General features: G+C 37.0%; 1 pseudogene; it reads left to right on the forward strand.

The window, feature by feature from the left end:
• Positions 1-8,711: 8,711 nt before the first annotated feature.
• On the forward strand, positions 8,712-9,878 carry LOC129628205 (olfactory receptor 52E2-like; annotated as a pseudogene).
• The last annotated feature ends 650 nt before the right edge of the window (positions 9,879-10,528 follow it).

Here is a 10,528-nt window from a genome sequence, read left to right on the forward strand (position 1 = left end):
CCATAATATAAGGGTGGTATTGTAGTTAAATTACATATAGCATTTCTATCTATGTGATACATGCTGGTCTTTATCACTTCATTGGCTGTTCTCTCAGTCTACACTTTATCATAAAATACTCCATCATCAAGTCCAAGACTTCTCATCTTAAACCCATGATCTATTTCTAGTGCCTTCCTGATTAACGTTCAAGTTATCCAATCAATTGATGATTAGTCAACTTCGTCATGACCAAGAACTTTCAACTGATTCTACAATAAGATTTCCTTAGACAAAACAATGGGGTTTTGCAGCATCCAACTTGTAACATTATTTTCTATAGTTAACAAATTATTTTCTTTTTCAGACTTTAAAAGAATTAAAGTAAAAATGTAATAAATATATTTCTTCCTACAACTCATGAATTAATTAATTTTAACACTGCAGTAATCTCAAAGGTAATGCTTGTTAAATTAAAGTTTAAATCATCTTTAACACTGTTCCAATAGATCTCTCCTATTTTTCCAGAGGCAAATTTTATGGTGTGTTTTTTGACATTACAGTATGTGAATTTTTTGCTTTATAACCAATCACACTATTTTAGTTAGATCATGTTAATTTAGTTAGAAACCTTACTATATATTTTTTAAATAGCATTGATTTTATTTACATATTCCTCTATGAATAATGATATTCATTTTTAAGTAGACATATAGTACCTATGCTTTCATTTTCTTCTTGGTACATTTTTAGATCATTTATCCAGGTTGTATAATTTAATATAAAATTATTGGGTAGAAGGATTGTAATCAATTATAACATAATTCTGCTTTCTTGATCTTTGCTTTCGATCACTTTTTAAAAATTTCACATTTTCAATACTTTCTTTTTTTCACATTTTTATGCTTTCTGATTTAACTTTCCTAAGATTAGTTAATTAAGCATTCATTTTCTAAGTACACTGGTTTGTAGTTCGCTTCAGTTCAGTCGCTCAGTCATGTCCGACTCTTTGCGACCCCATGAATTGCAGCATGCCAGGCCTCCCTGTCCATCACCAACTCCCGGAGTTCACTCAAGCTCATGTCCATCAAGTCGGTGATGCCATCCAGCCATCTCATCCTCTTTCGTCCCCTTCTCCTCCTGCCCCCAGTCCCTCCCAGCATCAGAGTCTTTTCCAATGAGTCAACTCTTCGCATGAGGTGGCCAAAGTACTAGAGTTTCAGCTTTAGCATCATTCCTTCCAAAGAACACCCAGGGCTGATCTCCTTCAGAATGGACTGGTTGGATCTCCCTGCAGTCCAAGGGACTCTCAAGAGTCTTCTCCAACACCACAGTTCAAAAGCATCAATTCTTCTGTGCTCAGCCTTCTTCACAGTCCAACTCTCACATTCACCCTACTCTAAACAAAACAAAAATTTTAGGCTCCTTCGATTTTTTCCCATGCTTTGACTTTAGGAATTGTCATTCCAGTAGGTTAGCATAGTTCATTCTACTCCCTTGGAACTCCTTTCTTGACCTTAAAGCAGCACTGTCTTCAGTCTAGCACTTGATCTCAGTAGTAAAGCCAGAGTGAGAATCAAAAGGCTTGGCTGGTTGAAAAAATAACACTTCACTTGACATGGACATTCCATCAATTTCTTCAAGTGAGAAATTTTAGTTATCACTATATAAGTAATTCTCATTCATTTTTCCATAATACTTTGCCACAAGTTCCAGAGTTCCTATTCTAAATAAGAAGTGGTGGCAGTACAGAACAAGGTGGCTTGACTTCAGATAGTATCAGAGTAAAAAGCCTGGAATTGTCTTCTGCACCCAATAAGTGAGAACATGAAAAAGAGATACCCATACATCATGAGTCAGATATCAGCTTAAAGCAGAACCATGCAAACAAATTAATTTTGTGGATATCAACTCCTCAGCCTGGCAGCTATATCTGAAAATTAGAAACCAAGACTATTCTTATGGTTAGAGATACCCAAACACTGAAATGAAAGGTAGGTATGAGGTGTGTTCTTAGTAGGCATTCTGAAGAAGCACTTCCTACCCCTCATATATGTTTTTCAGGTGTTAGTACTGGAGTGGATTGCCATTTCCTTCTCCAGGGGATCTTCCCAACCCAGGGATTGAACCCTGGTCTCCCGCATTGTAGACAGAAGCTTTACTATCTGAGCCACCAGGGAAGCCCATGTATGTAGTTACATGCAAAGGTATAAGTGAAGACTTTATAATACACTTCAGTAAACTTTAACATGCTTTTTGAGACATGAAATAAGCTCAAGATCTAAATACAGAGAAGGAAGGCAGTATAATACATTGAATAATAATATAGATTTTGGAATAACACATTTGGGTTCAAATTCTTTGTTGTTGCTAAAATTATCTATAGCTCAAGTTTTCCATATGTATAATGGAAATAAACATAGTATCAGTGGAAACAGTGTCAGACTGTATTTTTCTGGGCTCCAAAATCACTGCAGATGGTGATTGCAGCCATGAAATTAAAAGACGCTTACTCCTTGGAAGGAAAGTTATGACCAACCTAGACAGCATATTCAAAAGTGGAGACATTACTTTGCCAACAAAGGTTCATCTAGTCAAGGCTATGGTTTTTCCTGTGGTCATGTATGGATGTGAGAGTTGGACTGTGAAGAAGGCTGAGCACCGAAGAATTGATGCTTTTGAACTGTGGTGTTGGAGAAGACTCTTGAGAGTCCCTTGGACTGCAAGGAGATCCAACCAGTCCATTCTGAAGGAGATCAGCCCTGGGATTTCTTTGGAGGGAATGATGCTAAAGCTGAAACTCCAGTACTTTGGCCACCTCATGCGAAGAGTTGACTCATTGGAAAAGACTCTGATGCTGGGAGGGATTGGGGGCAAGAGGAGAAGGGGACAACAGAGGATGAGATGGCTGGATGGCATCACCGACTTGATGGAGGTGAGTCTCAGTGAACTCCGGGAGTTGGTGATGGACAGGGAGGCCTGGCGTGCTGCGATTCATGGGGTCACAAAGAGTCGGACACGACTGAACAACTGTTCTGATCTGATCTATGTTGTAGGGCTGTTTCAAAGACTAAAGACACTAAGAAAGTAAAATACACTTTGAAAATATCTCTTACCTAAAACCACATTAAGTAATATCAGTCCTAACTATAACACTGTGATAAAGGCTTCAAATAGAAAGGTCTCAAGGGGGAAAAAATACTTAAGTATGATCAATGGAACAAAATAGAAAGCCCAGAGATAAATCCACGCACATATGGACACCTTACCTTTAACAAAGTAGGCAAGAATATATAATGGAGAAAAGACAATCTCTTGAACAAGTGGTGCAGGGAAAACTGGTCAACCACTTGTAAAAGAAGGAAACTAGAACACTTTCTAACATCACACACAAAAATAAACTCAAAATGGATTAAGATCTAAACATAAGACCAGAAACTATAAAACTCCTAGAGGAGAACATAGGCAAAACACTCTCCGACATAAATCACAGCAGGATCCTCTATGACCCACCTCCCAGAATATTGGAAATAAAAGCAAATATAAACAAATGGGATCTAATTAAAATTCAAAGCTTCTGCATAACAAAGGAAATTATAAGCAAGGTGAAAAGACAGCCTTCAGAATGGGAGAAAATAATAGCAAGTGAAGCAACTGACAAATAATTAATTTCAAAAATATACAAGCAACTCCTGCAGCTCAATTCCAGAAAAATAAACAATCCAATCAAAAAATGGGCCAAAGACCTAAACAGACATTTCTCCAAAGAAGACATACAGATGGCTAACACATCAAAAGATGCTCAACATCACTCATTATCAGAGAAATGCAAATCAAAACCACTATGAGGTACCATTTCACACCAGTCAGAATGGCTGTGACCCAAAAGTCTACAAGCAATCAATGCTGGAGAGGGTGTGGAGAAAAGGGAACCCTCTTACACTGTTGGTGGGAATGCAAACTAGTACAGCCACTATGGAGAACAGTGTGGAGATTCCTTAAAAAACTGGAAATAGAACTGCCATATGATCCAGCAATCCCACTGCTGGGCATACACACCAAGGAAACCAGAAGGGAAAGAGACACATGTACCCCAATGTTCATCGCAGCACTGTTTATAATAGCCAGGACATGGAAGCAACCTAGATGTCCATCAGCAGATGAATGGATAAGAAAGCAGTGGTACATATACACAATGGAGTATTACTCAGCCATTAAAAAGAATACATTTGAATCAGTTCTAATGAGGTGGATGAAACTGGAGCCTATTATACAGAGTGAAATAAGCCAGAAAGAAAAACACCAATAGAGTATACTAACGCATATATATGGAATTTAGACAGATGGTAACGATAACCCTGTATGCGAGACAGCAAAAGAGACACAGATGTATAGAACAGTCTTATGGACTCTGTGAGAGAGGGCGAGGGTGGGAAGATTTGGGAGAATGGCATTGAAACATGTATAATATGAATAAAAACTTATTGGTACTGAAAAAAATACTTAAGAATGTATCTTTACATAATTTTGAATTATAAGTTAAAAAAAATCAAACAAACAAAACCCCCACTAATCTTACTTAACTTACTTAAATATTAAGGGAGATTTTCTCTCACCTTGAAACAAAGTACAATAAAAATATTCATCTTAGTTCCTTGTCACCAAGAAGTTGTTCTGATATTTTTTGATAACTAGGCAATACATTTTTTAAAGTATTTCAGAGCTGACATTCTGTGACTCGCTTGTGTCTAAGGTTGCTCTTGTCATGATTCTAAAACATCTAACCAGCAACTCCTCAAAATAGATGCTTCTTCATTCCCAACTAGCAGAAAAAAAAAAAGGGGGTATGAACTTCCCTAATATTTCTCAGCTTATGTTCAAAAAGTAATTAGGACTGAACTTATCAGTTACATGCCCATGATCTCAAAGAAAATGCTATGTTTGAATATTCACATACTAAACTATTTTAGAACATATATTTATAGAGACACATACACACATACACATATACATATATACATATATAGACTTCCCTGGTGGCTCAGATGGTAAAGAATCTGCTTGCAATGAAGGATACCTGGTTTAGATCCTTGGGTCAAGAAGATGCCCTGGAGAAGGAAATGACAACCCACTCCAGTATTCTTGCCTGGAGAATTCCTTGGAGAGAGGAGCTTGATGGGCTACAGTTCATGAGGCTGCAAAGAGTTGGACACAACTGAGTGAATATATTTACACTTCATATTATGTGTGAAATTTTAAATTTCATAACAGTCAACTTTAAGGTTTGCATGATATAACTGGAAAGACAAGAATCAAAAGAAATATTTAATTCAATGCTTTATATTTGCAGCCTTTATATCATCTGCTTTATATCTTAAGCATGATGTTGTTTTTTTCTTAAATATTATCAAACACGTCTCCTTAAACGTAAAGTGATATAATTTTTGCACTCAAAATAAATGTATTCCAGTGAGAATAATAACTATGTGTACATTCAATTCAAAACTAATGAAAAAATGTTTAAAATAAATGCAAACTGTCAGATCAAATGTTACAGATTCTGTGGCATGAGTGATTTCTCAGTAGACTTTATATAGGTCCAAGTTTATGAAGGTGGTGTTGTGAGCTAGCTCTTATTTTAAGTAATCATTTAAAATATGCCAGGTATCAGACTTCCCAGGTGGTTCATTGGTTGGAAATCTGCCTGCCAACGCAGGGGACTTGGATTCAATAACTGGTGCAGGAGGATTCTACATGCTTCGGGGCAACAAAGCCTGGACTCCATAAGTACTGAGTTCATGTGCTTCAGTTAGAAAGCAGCCTCTGCTCACTGCAACTAGAGAAAGCCAGTGCAGCAAGGAAGATCCAGTGCAGCCAAAAATAAATTAATTAATAAAAAAACAAGCTAGGTATTATACTAAATGCCTGATATCTGATATCTACTACTTAATTTACTCTTCAAAATACCTCTAGGCAATTGGTATTATTATCATCCCTAATTATACAGTTGAGAAAACTAAGATATAACTAATAAATCACTCATGGTGATATAGCTGGTACATGGGAAGTCCAGTATTTGAAGTGAGTCAGGTCAGTTCAGGATTGACTGTTTTTACCACTTCTCTATGGCCTTTGTGATATACATATGGATCATTGTGAAAAGGAAGCAACCATGGACAGAAGATAGTGGGAGCAAAGACCCACAGATTGGAATCCCTGAAGCTAAGCATTCAATGAACCCAAAACACCTGGTCAGTGAAGGAGGCCAGAGAGAGCTAGGGCTGAAAATGAGGTCTTCTATGCTGGGTTATTTGGAGAAGGAAATGGCAACCCACTCCAGTGTTCTTGCCTGGAGAATCCCAGGGACAGGGCAGCCTGGTGGGCTGCCGTCTATGGGGTCGCACAGAGTCGGACACTCCTGAAGCGACTTAGCAGCAGCAGCAGAGTGACTTTCACTCATTCACTCACTCACTTGTGTATATATATATATATAGACACACACACACACACATATACATATATAACACAACAGCAGAAATAGAGAAATAGTCTGGTGCATTTCTTTCTGATCACTGCCATGTGCCAGGCAAATGAAGGATCAACCCCATATTCAAAGAATATTGTGCTGTATAAACAGTTCCCAGCATGTATGGATACTAGAGGGGAAAAACAACAAACAAAAATTATGTCTCCAAAGTCATAAGGTTTTGCTAATGTATTTCCCTGTACACTCTTGGCTTTTGACACTACTGAGGTCCAGAGTTTTCAGGTTCTAGTTCCTTGGAGGGGCATGTATTGTATATCAGAAAACTAATGATTTCCTGAAATCATAAGGAATTCCCCACATGAGTTAAAATTCCTGAGACAGGCAGTAAACCTTGGGTCTACTTCATAATTATCTCCATCACTCAAAACTTAAGACTCTTTCAGGAAACTAAATATTTAAGGTATATCTTTCTTTTTATCAAATAAATCTTATAGAGTACTTATATTTTGTTTATTACTTATTTAAACACAGATACAAAAATCTCAATTAAAATAATTTCTAAATTGCACTTTAAGTTCACCATTCAAAAAAATTCCTTAAAATATGTGTTTAAAATTCACTAACCCATATGCCAGGCTCAGTACTATATCTCTTCCTGTCTCTCTAAATTTATAAGATATTTACTCCTTTTTTTCTATTTACCTAAATCTACTTCTGAATCTTTCTGAATTACTTTTCTCTTATCTTTAAAAAAATTATTGTAAACTGCTCTAGACCATATCTATGAGAGATGGGAGATTCACTTTTGCTGTCGTTTATTATTCCCCAGAATTTAGACTAATACAGATTCTCCTTAAACACCAGAAAAAATATTCGTTAACAATAATTTATGTAAAAACTACTTGTATTTATTTTACCATTTGCAAATGTAAGTAAACTTTTACCACAGCATATATGTGTTTGTCTGTGAGTGCATATAGTTGATCCTTGAACAACATGGGTTTCAACACGGTCACTTATTTCTGGATAGTTTTCAATACATATGTGCTATAGTACTACACCACCTATGGTTAATTGAATTCACAGGTGCAGAACTAAAGATACATATGGTTGCCTACAGAGTGATAAGTGTCACATATGGAATTTTGACTGCATGGGAGTCAGTGCCCCTAACATATGCATCGTTCGAGGGTCAAATATAGTTAGCTGTGTATACATACGTATCTATCTTCATAGAGAGAGAAAGAGAGTTATATAATTATATATGTATATATATATTTATATATACTGTTATACAGTTATATTTTCCATATATATATGTATATATACAAATTTTCAGCTAGCCATACCTCTCGATAAATCCATCATAAGTCAAAAATGCATTTAATACATCTAACCTACCAAACATCATAGTTGGGCTTAGCCTACCTTAAACCAACTCAGCACACAGTTTCATTAGCCTACAGTTGGACAAAATCATCTAAGACAAAGTGTTTTTTGTAACAACATGTTGAATATCTTACATAATTTATTGAATACTAAACTGAAAGTGAAAAACAATGGTTGTGTGGGTACAGGATAGTTTTAAACACATAAGTTACTTCTATTTATATATATACACACATATTGAGAGAGAAAATTGGAAGATCTCACTGTTTACAACATCATATAACTTCTGCATAAATATCTATTCAGTTATAAAGAAGATATTTGAGATTAAACAAGGAGTTATTTGATAAGAAACAATGTTTGGTTGCCACTCCTGTAACTTTTTCTGCCCAACAATAATTGCATTTTTAGTCCTCCAGCCTCCTTTCTTAGCTCTCCATGCTCTTGGCAGAAAGCACACATTTTAAAGCTATGGGGCATAATCAATGATGTGTCACAAAGAAGAAATTCTAGTAGAATTATTCTCAAGATTATTCAATATCCTACTTTTCAGTCTCATCTTCCTTCCCTCCCTCTCTTGTTTCTATGAAACAAAGATTTAGAGTAATAAAATTCAGTTTTCTTTAAACTCCAATTATAAGTTTTGTTAAAGTAGAAGATTTCAATCAATCTGGTAAAACAACAACAACAACAAAAAGTTTACTGAGGAGTTTTTTTTTTTTTTTTTTTTGATATTGGGATAAACAGATAATTGCTTCTTTCCAGTACTGGTAAACATCATGGTAACAGACTGGGACCTCCCAACATGGATCAGCACACATTTGCAATGAACGCATTATATGAAACCACAAGCAAGATGCCTCTTTCCAATGACACCCAGCTTCACCCCTCCTCCTTCCTGTTGCTGGGAATCCCAGGACTGACAAACATTCACATCTGGATTGGCTTTCCTTTTGGTGCTGTGTATCTGATCACACTCATAGGCAACTTCACCATCCTGTTTGTCATTCAGACTGAGCACAACATTCACCAGCCTATGTTCTGCTTCCTGGCTATTCTGGCTACCATTGACTTGGGGCTGTCCACAGCCACCATCCCTAAGATGCTGGGCATATTCTGGTTCAGGGGCAGGGAGATAATTTTTGATGTCTGCCTCACTCAAATGTTTTTCATTCACATCTTTATTGACATGGAGTCCTTCTTGCCATGACTTATGGCCGTTATGTAGCTATTTTTAACCTTCTTCATTACACCATTTCTGACTGGTAGCTTCCCTGGTAGCTCAGTCAGTAAAGTGTCTGCCTATAATGTGGGAGACCTGAGTTCAATCCCTGGGTTGGGAAGATCCCCTAGAGAAGGAAATGGCAACCCACTCCAGTACTCTTGCCTGGAAAATTCCATGGATGGAGGAGACTGGTAGACTCTGGTCCATGGGGTTGCAAATAGTCAGACATGACTGAGTACCTTCACTTGTTCACTTGTTCATTACAGCACAATCCTTACTAACAAGAGAGTATCTCTTATTGGTTTGGGGGTGATAGGGAGATCAGTCCTCTGTGTATTTCCTTTTGTATTCCTCACCTTGCAACTGCCCTTTTGCGGACACCAAGTCATTCCCCACATGTACTGTGAGCACATGGATCTTGTTCGTCTGGCCTGTGCAAGGATCAGGGTCAACATCATATATGGTCTGGGGATCATTGCTCTCCTGGGATTTGACATAATGGCCATTGCTCTCTCCTGTGTTCGAATTCTTCATGCTGTTTTCCATCTCTCCTCCTGTGAGGTCAGACTCAAGTCTCTCAGCACCCGTGGTTCCCATGTATGCGTAAGTCTAAGCTTTTATACCCCAACCCTCTTCTCTTTTATGACACATTGGTTCGGCTGAAATGTTCCCTGCTACATCCATATTCTTCTGGCCAATCTCTATGTGGTTATTCCACCAATGCTTAACCCTGTATTCTATGGAGTTAGGACCAAGCAGATTCATGAAAGAGTGCTCAGAATATTCATCCCAAAATAAATAGCAAATGAATACCTCCAGTTTTGGTCCAAAAGATTAAATGTTAACATGTATACATCTGAGAAATGAAGAGAGGCCTTGAAAATGGCAAATAGGTGCAGCCATGATTACTTACTGGAAAGGACGTCTTTCAAATGTGGATCTCATCTATCTAGGGAGTGAGAGAATAACCTTTGAATTCTAAATAGTGTGAGTGAGTGAACATTCTATATGATTATTGGAAGGTGGACAAGAGAGATATGTTCATGATTTCCAAGATATACGTCATGTCTTTTGTGACTAGGTCAAATTACAGAAGATATTTTTCTATTTTCACTATGGGTACCAGGTATTCCTCTTCCTCTTCTCTTCGTTTTTCTCTCTACCTCTTTTTTTTCCCTGGAAAAAGTCATTTTAATTTCAGTATTCAAGTGAGTTTTATGACCTCTTGAAAAAATAAATGTTCTTTTAAATTACATATGGGTGTTGAATTTTGTCAAAGGCTTTCTCTGCATCTATTGAGATAATCATATGGTTTTTCTTTTTCAAATTGTTAATGTGGTGTATTACATTGATTTGCAGATATTGAAGAATCCTTGCATCCCTGGGATAAAGCCCACTTGTTCATGGTGTATGATCTTTTTAATGTGTTGTTAGATTTTGATTGCTAG

The sequence above is a fragment of the Bubalus kerabau genome, chromosome 15, assembly GCF_029407905.1.
Source record: "Bubalus kerabau isolate K-KA32 ecotype Philippines breed swamp buffalo chromosome 15, PCC_UOA_SB_1v2, whole genome shotgun sequence".
In the NCBI taxonomy this organism is placed as follows: domain Eukaryota; kingdom Metazoa; phylum Chordata; class Mammalia; order Artiodactyla; family Bovidae; genus Bubalus; species Bubalus kerabau.